Source organism: Pseudorca crassidens, chromosome 8 (genome assembly GCF_039906515.1).
Source record: "Pseudorca crassidens isolate mPseCra1 chromosome 8, mPseCra1.hap1, whole genome shotgun sequence".
Lineage (NCBI taxonomy): Eukaryota > Metazoa > Chordata > Mammalia > Artiodactyla > Delphinidae > Pseudorca > Pseudorca crassidens.
In genome coordinates, this window is record NC_090303.1 from 64535325 (window position 1) to 64543912 (window position 8588).

Here is an 8588-nt window from a genome sequence, read left to right on the forward strand (position 1 = left end):
GGGGGTTTCCCTTTTGTTACTGCCTTATCTGATCTACATTTGACTATGATTTAAATAATAAATTTTTATTGTGTTAGACCACTAAGGTTTCAAGATTGCAAGAGCAGCTAGTATTAGTTAGCCTAATACTTTAGGAAAACATATATTTGTTTATCTGATCTATACAGATCACTGACTCATTTACCCATTTTGTTTTATTAATGGGCACAATATAATGTGTGAGTAGGAGATGTGGGGATGTGGGTGGGGGAATTTGGAGTGAGGAGATAGCAGCTTCTTTCTGTGCTTCTTCAGGGGTATTTAGTAAATTAACATTTTCATACTGGGCCATAAAGTTCAATGTGATTATTTCCCCAGACACTCCCCCTACTCCCCCAGGAGAAAGCAATCTCCAATTGTACCCTGGTGAGTATTTTGCCTTCTGGGATACACTAGGCCAGCGCAACATCCCTTGTGATCTGAAGAGAATATGCTACACCATACACTGAGAAATGTTCTCTCTTCACTGTAGGATCCAGTCTGCTGTTTGTAATAAACTCTGAAATCTGTGTGTGGCAGGTGCTGCTTACCTAGGGAGCCTGTCGTGAAGCGCATTCAGGCTGCCGTGGCACAGTAGAGCGGGTGAAGACTTAAATGACATAATCTGCTTCTCTCTTCCACCGAGATTCTGGTTTCAGGAGAAGGGACCAGCGTCTTCTCCCCAAACTAGATTTTCCTCTTATCCCTGGTTAAAGAGAAAGAGTAAGGTGACTGCCCACCTCCTCTACTGAGGCTGGGGTCCAACTATGAGCAGAGGGCCCTGTGCTTCAGATCAGGTGAAATTAAGTAGGTGAAAACATTCTGTAACCGGTTACTCTTAAATATGCATGTCGTGAGGTGACATCATGCCAGAGTTCTTGAAGTCAGACCTGCTTGTTTTCAAATTCTGTCCTTACTCCCTCCTAGCCAGTTAATGTTGGGAATGTCTCTTGACTTCTCTGTTTCCTCAGTTCTAAAATGGGACCTATAAGACCTATTCCTCAGGGTGAGATTAAAAGAAATAACATGTGAAGCACTTGGCTCTGTGTCTGGCACATAGTTGATATTCAGTTAGTTTTCTTCCTTTTCCTTTCTTACCCACATAATGTCCTCTGGGTAGAACATAGAGACAACTCTTTCTTGTGCCCCTGCCTGCCTCAGAATGTACATTTCTGGATGTACAGCTAGAGACTTCTTCAATTATGATTAGACAAACTCTGCAGTAAATAACTTTGGCTACCTTCTTAAGTAAACCCCTTGAATGATGTCCCAATCCTCCTTTACCACAGACTCCATTGAAATAAGACAGAAAAAACACAGTAGAATGAACAAGGCACTAGACTTGGCATCAGAAGCCTGGGTGCAAATCTACTTTCCAGTTGGTGCAGTGTTGGTTAAATTAGAAATCTCTCCAAAACTCAGTTTACTTGTATGGAAAATGTCAGCGATAGTTTCCACAGGAAACACTGTGAAATGTAAAACCTATCATAAATATAAAATATTTCAGTAAGCTTCCAGGATACCTTTTTTTTTTTTTTTTTTTTTCTGTTTGCCCTGTTTTTCTATGCTTCCAGGTGGCTTAGGCTACATGCATCTTCCCCAGACCCACTGAGCAGCTGTGCTTTGCACACAAGGGTGGTGCATTGGCTGGACCAGCCATCCATGCCCCTGGATACACATCATCTTTCTTTGCTCACATTAAGAGTGCTTTGGTTTCAATGTATGCTTCTTTAAAACATTCTCAACAAAGCAGAGCATAGTGAGAACAAACTATCTTTCCATAAGATTTTATTTTTTGTACACTTGTTTCCATTCATCCACAGATCCCCGATGTGGTTTTAAAATCTTTGTTAAGGTTTAGTTAAGTCTCACCCCAATTCAGTGCTGGCCATTTTACAAGTAGAAAAGTCTAAAAGTTAACATAGCCAGCAGACATGAAATACAACGTATGGATAAGTTGTCTGAGATATTGTTACCGGGGGAGTCATCAGTTTGAATTTTCTGACTTTACTTAAAAAGCCTAACCACCTTGATGTCTGTTTAAACTTGAATTCAATTCCATTAAGGGGTAATGTTCCCATTGTCTCACTTATATGTTAACAGAATTTTGTACGTTTGAGAATATATTTTCTTACAGTCGGAGGCTTTCGGATCTCTGCTTTATTTCACAGCTGTCTACACTTGAGGCCATGTTTTTAGACATCTACTTTTAATTTTCCTGCCTCTTTGGAACCAATTCAAGTTCTCCTCTAAGGCTATATGGGGACTCAGTTGGGGAGCACAGTATCTATTTCCAAGGAAGAATACTGACTTTTGAAAAGAGAGTAAAATAACATTATGGAAATCTCATGTTCCAACTCTGTTCTGACTCACTAATTTTCTCTGGGTGATACCTCAATGATCTGAATCATCTACCTGCCTTCAAATAGGCTTTGATTTCTTGAGTTGAGTTTGGTTCCTCGTATGTTTCCTCTGCTGTCTAGAGAGTTTCCCTCAGTCCCTGGACTTTGACACAATGCAAGCTGATGTTCAACTCCTGCTGCTGCGTTGTTGTTGTTTTTTTCCTCACTTGGGTCTCCTGAGCTAAATGGATCTTGCACAATTTACTTCATGCCTTATTGCAGCTGTTACCACTTTGCTCCAAAAATGTTTTCCTCATATTTGATTACTTTGTCACTCAGGCTTACCGTATGTTGACATATTATTCACTCCTGTGTCTCATTAACTTAACATTCTGATGTGCTGCACAAAATAGCAAATATATTTGATGTCTTGAAGCTGCAGTCCTGTGTGGGAAAAAATGTTTATTTGTAAATTTGTCATTCTAATTGAACACTTTGCAAATCTATCCTACCATTTCATTTCTTTTGATTCCGTTTAAGAAGCAAAGAATAGTATATTTCTGGGCACTAGTAAAATTATTTTATACAACGATAGATATTCCAGGAAGAAAAAAGTCCATTTATCTCTGTTTCCTTCCTTGACTTTCTTGTTTTCAAAGGCTTTGTTAGGATGCTGATAGTATTGCATATGCCACAAAATTTGTCAGGATTTATTTTTACATTTCTTTAACCAAGGAGGCTTTCAACTCTCCCCTCTAAGAAAAATTCCTTAGTCCATTAAGCTTCTACTAAGGAAAACTATGTTGTATACTACCCTTAATTTTAATTTTCCTAATTTCATCCTGTTGCTCCTGGTTAGAAACTGGAGGAATTTTAACCTTGTTCTTTTTTTTTTTTTTGCTGTACGCGGGCCTCTCACTGTTGTGGCCTCTCCTATTGTGGAGCACAGGATCCGGACGCACAGGCTCAGTGGCCATGGCTCACGGGCCCAGCCGCTCCGCGGCATGTGGGATCTTCCCGGACTGGGGCACGAACCCGTGACCCCTGCATCGGCAGGCGGACTCTCAACCACTGCGCCACCAGGGAATCCCTAACATTGTTCTTTGTTCATAGAATTTTAGAACTGAAAGGAATGGAGAATGCCTCGTTCATCTTCTCAATTCTTCCGATACCAAAGTTCACAGTGGCTGAGTGTCACAAAACTGGTCTTAGCAGAACTGAAATCAAAGTTCAGGTTATCAGATTCCCAGACCAGGTCTTTCAGCCTCTACGATGTTCAAGGACACTGAGTATTTTCACTTGTTATTGTCCAGGTTCTGTGAATCTTCTTCTTAGAATGTATCACTTGGACGTGCTTCAGGCTTCTCAATTTGATAATTTAATTTCACTGATTTAAATTTAATTTGGTTTAATTTCCCTTTTCAGGGTTAGGACATTTGGATAGCAAAAGACTGAGAAGGGTATTCATTGATTCTGTTACTTCTTGAGGTCAGGAATGACATCATATTCATTTCGGTAGTTCTAAGCTGAGTGCCATTCTTCATATATAGAAAGTTCTTCATAAATACTTGTTGAAGAAATGAATGAATAAAAAAAAAACTTTTATCTTACAATTCTGTGTGAATGATGAAGCATGTAAAAAAAAAGAAAAAGATTTACCACCATCAGTGAAAATGTAATCTTGAAGCTGAAAGCACAGGTGGAAAGTAACAAAGTTAGAACTACATTTAACTGCCAGAAAGAAAGGGCTATAAAAGTTCAGAAATGAAAAACTAATATAGCTAGAATCTATAAAATTATAAGGAGGTGGATAAAGTAAACATCAATATATGTTGTGGAAAATGGGGATACAGCTCCAGTTTGAAGCGTATATCTTCTTGAAAAATAAAGAAAGGAGAAATAGAGGGGAAAATTCCTTTCAACAGAGAAAATAGAGAAAAACACCTCTAACCTAGGGAAGAGAGAGAGAGAGAGAAAGAGAGAGAGAGGAAGAAAGCAGAAATTGTGTGACAAATTCATGAATAATAGATCCATAGTTTTTAATTCATAGTTTAAAAGTATAAATCATTTTATTATGTAGGTTTTAAGAGCATCTCATGAATGCACTCCAGGGCCTTTGTCTCACTGCTAAGAACTTCTACTAAGTAGGACAAATAACTTTCTCAATTAACTCATTTATTATAAGTTAAATTCTCATTAATTCTTTGAAGTGGGTTGGGGAGGGGAAAATGTATTTCTTGGCTATTGATTCAAAACATAATGTTAGTACTTAATTTGATAAGTAGTTTAGATATTTTAGTCACAGATGAAGCATCTCCTTATAGGAGACAGAATATTGAATGGCTTCAATACGGAAGTTTTCCACCTTCAGAGTCTGGGGCTATGGGTGATTTCCAAGGATGGTAACAACACCCCTTCTCTACTGGCTTGACTTCCTTGATTACCTCCATCTGAAAAATGAAAATTCTATCCCAAGTCCTGCTTCCCCAGTGGAACAGAGGAAAGTCACTGGACTGAAAGAAAGCAAGCCTGGGCTTTGACTCTGGCTATATACCTGAGCAATGAAATTAAACTTCCTAAGGCCTCAGTTTCCTCACCTGCTAAATTAGAGCTATATTCTGAGGTCACCTTCTCTCAGGATTTATGTATAAGTTAAGGCTCTTTGGTTGCAATCATTAAAGGAATTCACTGAAGGATAAAATTGGAATCTTCAAAGAAGTCATATAACCAGGCTTCAGAAAGAAGACCTAGAAAGAGTCAGGGTTCACAGGAGGAGGATATAATAGCCCATCCCCTCAGGATGCTTCCATAAGGATGCATGCAGCTCCCATGTCACACCACTGAAGGTTCAAGTTCCCAGAACCGAACATTTGATTGTCCAACACTCATTCCTGGGTAAGGGGTGGGTCTCTAACCCTGGCTAAACCTAACCAATGCTCTCTTGAAATGACTGAAATAATACAAAGGTAATGGCTATGCTCCCAGGGAAGCTGAGGCTATAACTTTTAAAGACCAGGTCCAAGATTTTGTCTCCCAGTGACTCTAACATATTTTTTCTTCCCCAGGATACACACATTTTTACTAGAAATAGCAAACAGATTTTGCTTTAGAGAATGTTCTTCCCCCATCAAATACAGGTTTTGGAGATGTTTCAGTAATCTATTACTGCAAAAAAGCCACCCTCAAACTTAGTGGCAGGCTGAGACATAGAGAATGGACTTGAGGACACTGGGAGGGGGAAGAGTAAGCTGGGACGAAGTGAGAGAGTGGCATGGACATATACACACTAACAAATGTAAAATTGCTAGTGGGAAGCAGCTGCATAGCACAGGGAGATCAGCTCGGTGCTTTGTGACCACCTAGAGGGGTGGGATTGGGAGGGTGGGAGGGAGACACAAGAGGGAGGATATATGGGGATATATGCATAGCTGATTCACTTTGTTATACAGCAGAGACTAACACAACATTGTAAAGCAATTATACTCCAATAAAGATGTTAAAAAAAATGTCAGCATTGATTCATTGCCTGTTCTAAGAATTATGGAATAGTTATAATTATAAACTGAATTTTCTTAAATATTAGATAAAATAAACTTATGTTCATTAAAAAAAAAATAACTTAGTAGCAGGTTGAAAACAAAAACCATGACATTGGCCATGGTATGTTGGGTCAGGATTTTGGGCAGGGAAGAGTGGAGATGGCTTATGGCTACTCTACATGATGGCAGTCAAGGAGGCTCAGCTGAAGCTGGGGCATCTACAATGGCCTTACTCACATGACTGGAAGTTGGTGCTGGCTGTCAGCTGGGGAGCCCAAAACTACATCTATGCTTAGCTTCTTCCCTTGACTAGTGGGCTTCCTCACTCCCTTACACAAATCCCCACCTCAGGCCCTGATGCCAGGGAACTAAGTCTAAATCTCTGGGCCTTAATGTCTTCACCTGCACATGAGAGGGATAGGGTTACACTGTGTGTCAAGGCCCTGCAGGCTGGGCTTGGGCAGCAGATCTCCTGCTCCCCTCTGTCTTCCTCCCTGAGTGAAAGGGGAGTTTTCCCTAAATCCTGAAATTCATAATGTCAACAGGCAGTAGAGAGTTCATAGTCTTTCAAGTCACAGAGATCTAAATTTACTTCTGGCTGGGGGGCCTTGGATCTGCTCCTTAATTTTTCTGAGCTCCATTTCTTCATCAGAAAAATGGGGATATCCATATCTATCTCAGAGGAGTGTTATGAGAATTAATGACAATAAAATGTAGAGAACTAGTAGAGGGCCTGGTACATAAAAGGTGCTTAATAAATATTCTTTTTCTTTTTTTTTCCTTTTGCTCAAAGGCTCCATCTTTCTGGGATATTGAATTCCCCTTGGGACGGAACAGATTAAAAAATCCCAGTACAATGCATTTTCCCATGGCATAGTTTGATGAGTAACACTGCTTAAATGGTGTCCTTGGAGAGTACAGTGATTTTGTGTAAAGTGTCAACAGTTGAGATTTGATCCTGACTCCTAACCCAGGGCTATGGTAGGGTTCTGAGACCCACAATTCTCTAGTATGTAAAGGAATAAAAACTATGTAATTTGAGCTGTTTGTTGACAAGGTCACAGAATTCAAAAACGAAACATAGATGAGATAAGCCTTTTTTCGTATTCATTAAAGAAACACATGTCTATCAACCCCATACCTGCCTCAATTTAGGCTGTGCAGGATTAAAAGCAAAAGCTATTCAGATTCCAAGTTAGAACCCCATTGAATCATGTACCTATTTGCTCCTGAGTCAATAAAACTTGAGACTAACCTTCAGGAATGAAAATCACAAATTTGTTCATTTATTGTACTACCAGCCTCTCAGCTTTTCTATCCACTAACTGATAAGATCTCTATAAATTCTTACGTTTTTAATGTTTTGCCAATTAAAAGTGAGCATGACCCGTTTCTTCCTACAGGTAGCAGGCCCCAGCTACATTTAAGTGAGGGTTCAGACTGCACGGCTCCATGGTTGAATTAATCCAAACCCGGTACCATTGCAAAGAATGGCCTTTGAGAGTCATTTTCTATAACATGTCTTCTGGAGACACTGATTTCTCACTCACATGGCTTGCCTGACAATTTGAGTTCCCTTCCTTCACTAGAGAGCCACAAACCCTGATTGTTCAATTAATTTTACACTAAGACTGCATGGGATTCGCAAGAGAGTTCCAGGATCATTCGGTAAGCACCATGCTTCACACACCAGGAAGCAACTAGAACCAACTTTCAAAGCATTTACTTTTATTTACAGACTAGCTCAGCAAGTTAGATAGCATGCAGCAATGGAGATTTCATACAGACAAGAAATAGCCTATTTTATTCTTATAAGTTAAGAATAAAACACAGAGAATTTACCGACTGGCGCAAGTTTTTGTATATAATTTACATTCTTATATCCATAGTTCAAGGAACCTTCATTCTCCTTAACTCTCTGCTCTACTTTAACGACAATGCACGGAAAAATAAGTTTAAAAGACACTATATATATTCAGCCTCACTAATATTCAAAGAATATATTAATTAAAATAACTTCAGTATTTCTGTCCATTAACTTGGGGAATTTAAATTATAAGGGGAGAGTTTGTGGAAATGGGCACCATCATACACTTCTGACATGGGTATAAATTAGGAAAACCTTGTGGACGGCAATTTGACATTCTGTATCAAAATCCTTAAAAAAGAAAATATTTGACCACTTCATATAGTTTATTTCTAATAATACCCCTGAAAAAATCATCAGAGACATGCTCAACAACCTCTTGGCAAAGGTATTTTTAAAAGTATCATCTTTAACAAATAAAAAATGCAAAGAAATGACCAACACCAAGAAATTAGTTCAATAAATGGTGACACATCCATTCAATGAAGTACTGTCAAAAGTAATTTTTCCAGGGGCTTCCCTGGCGGCGCAGTGGTTAAGAATCCGCCTGCCAATGCAGGGGACACGGGTTCAAGCCCTGGTCCGGGAAGATCCCCCATGCCGCGGAGCAACTAAGCCCGTGTGCCACAACTACTGAGCCCACGCGCCATATCTACTGAAGCTTGCTCACTCTGGAGCCCGTGCTCTGCAACAAGAGAAGCTACCACAGTGAGAAGCCCGTGCACCGCAACGAAGAGTAGCCCCTGCTCGCGGCAACTAGAGAAAGCCCGCGCACAGCAACGAAGACCCAACACAGTCAAAACTAATAAATAAATAAACAAA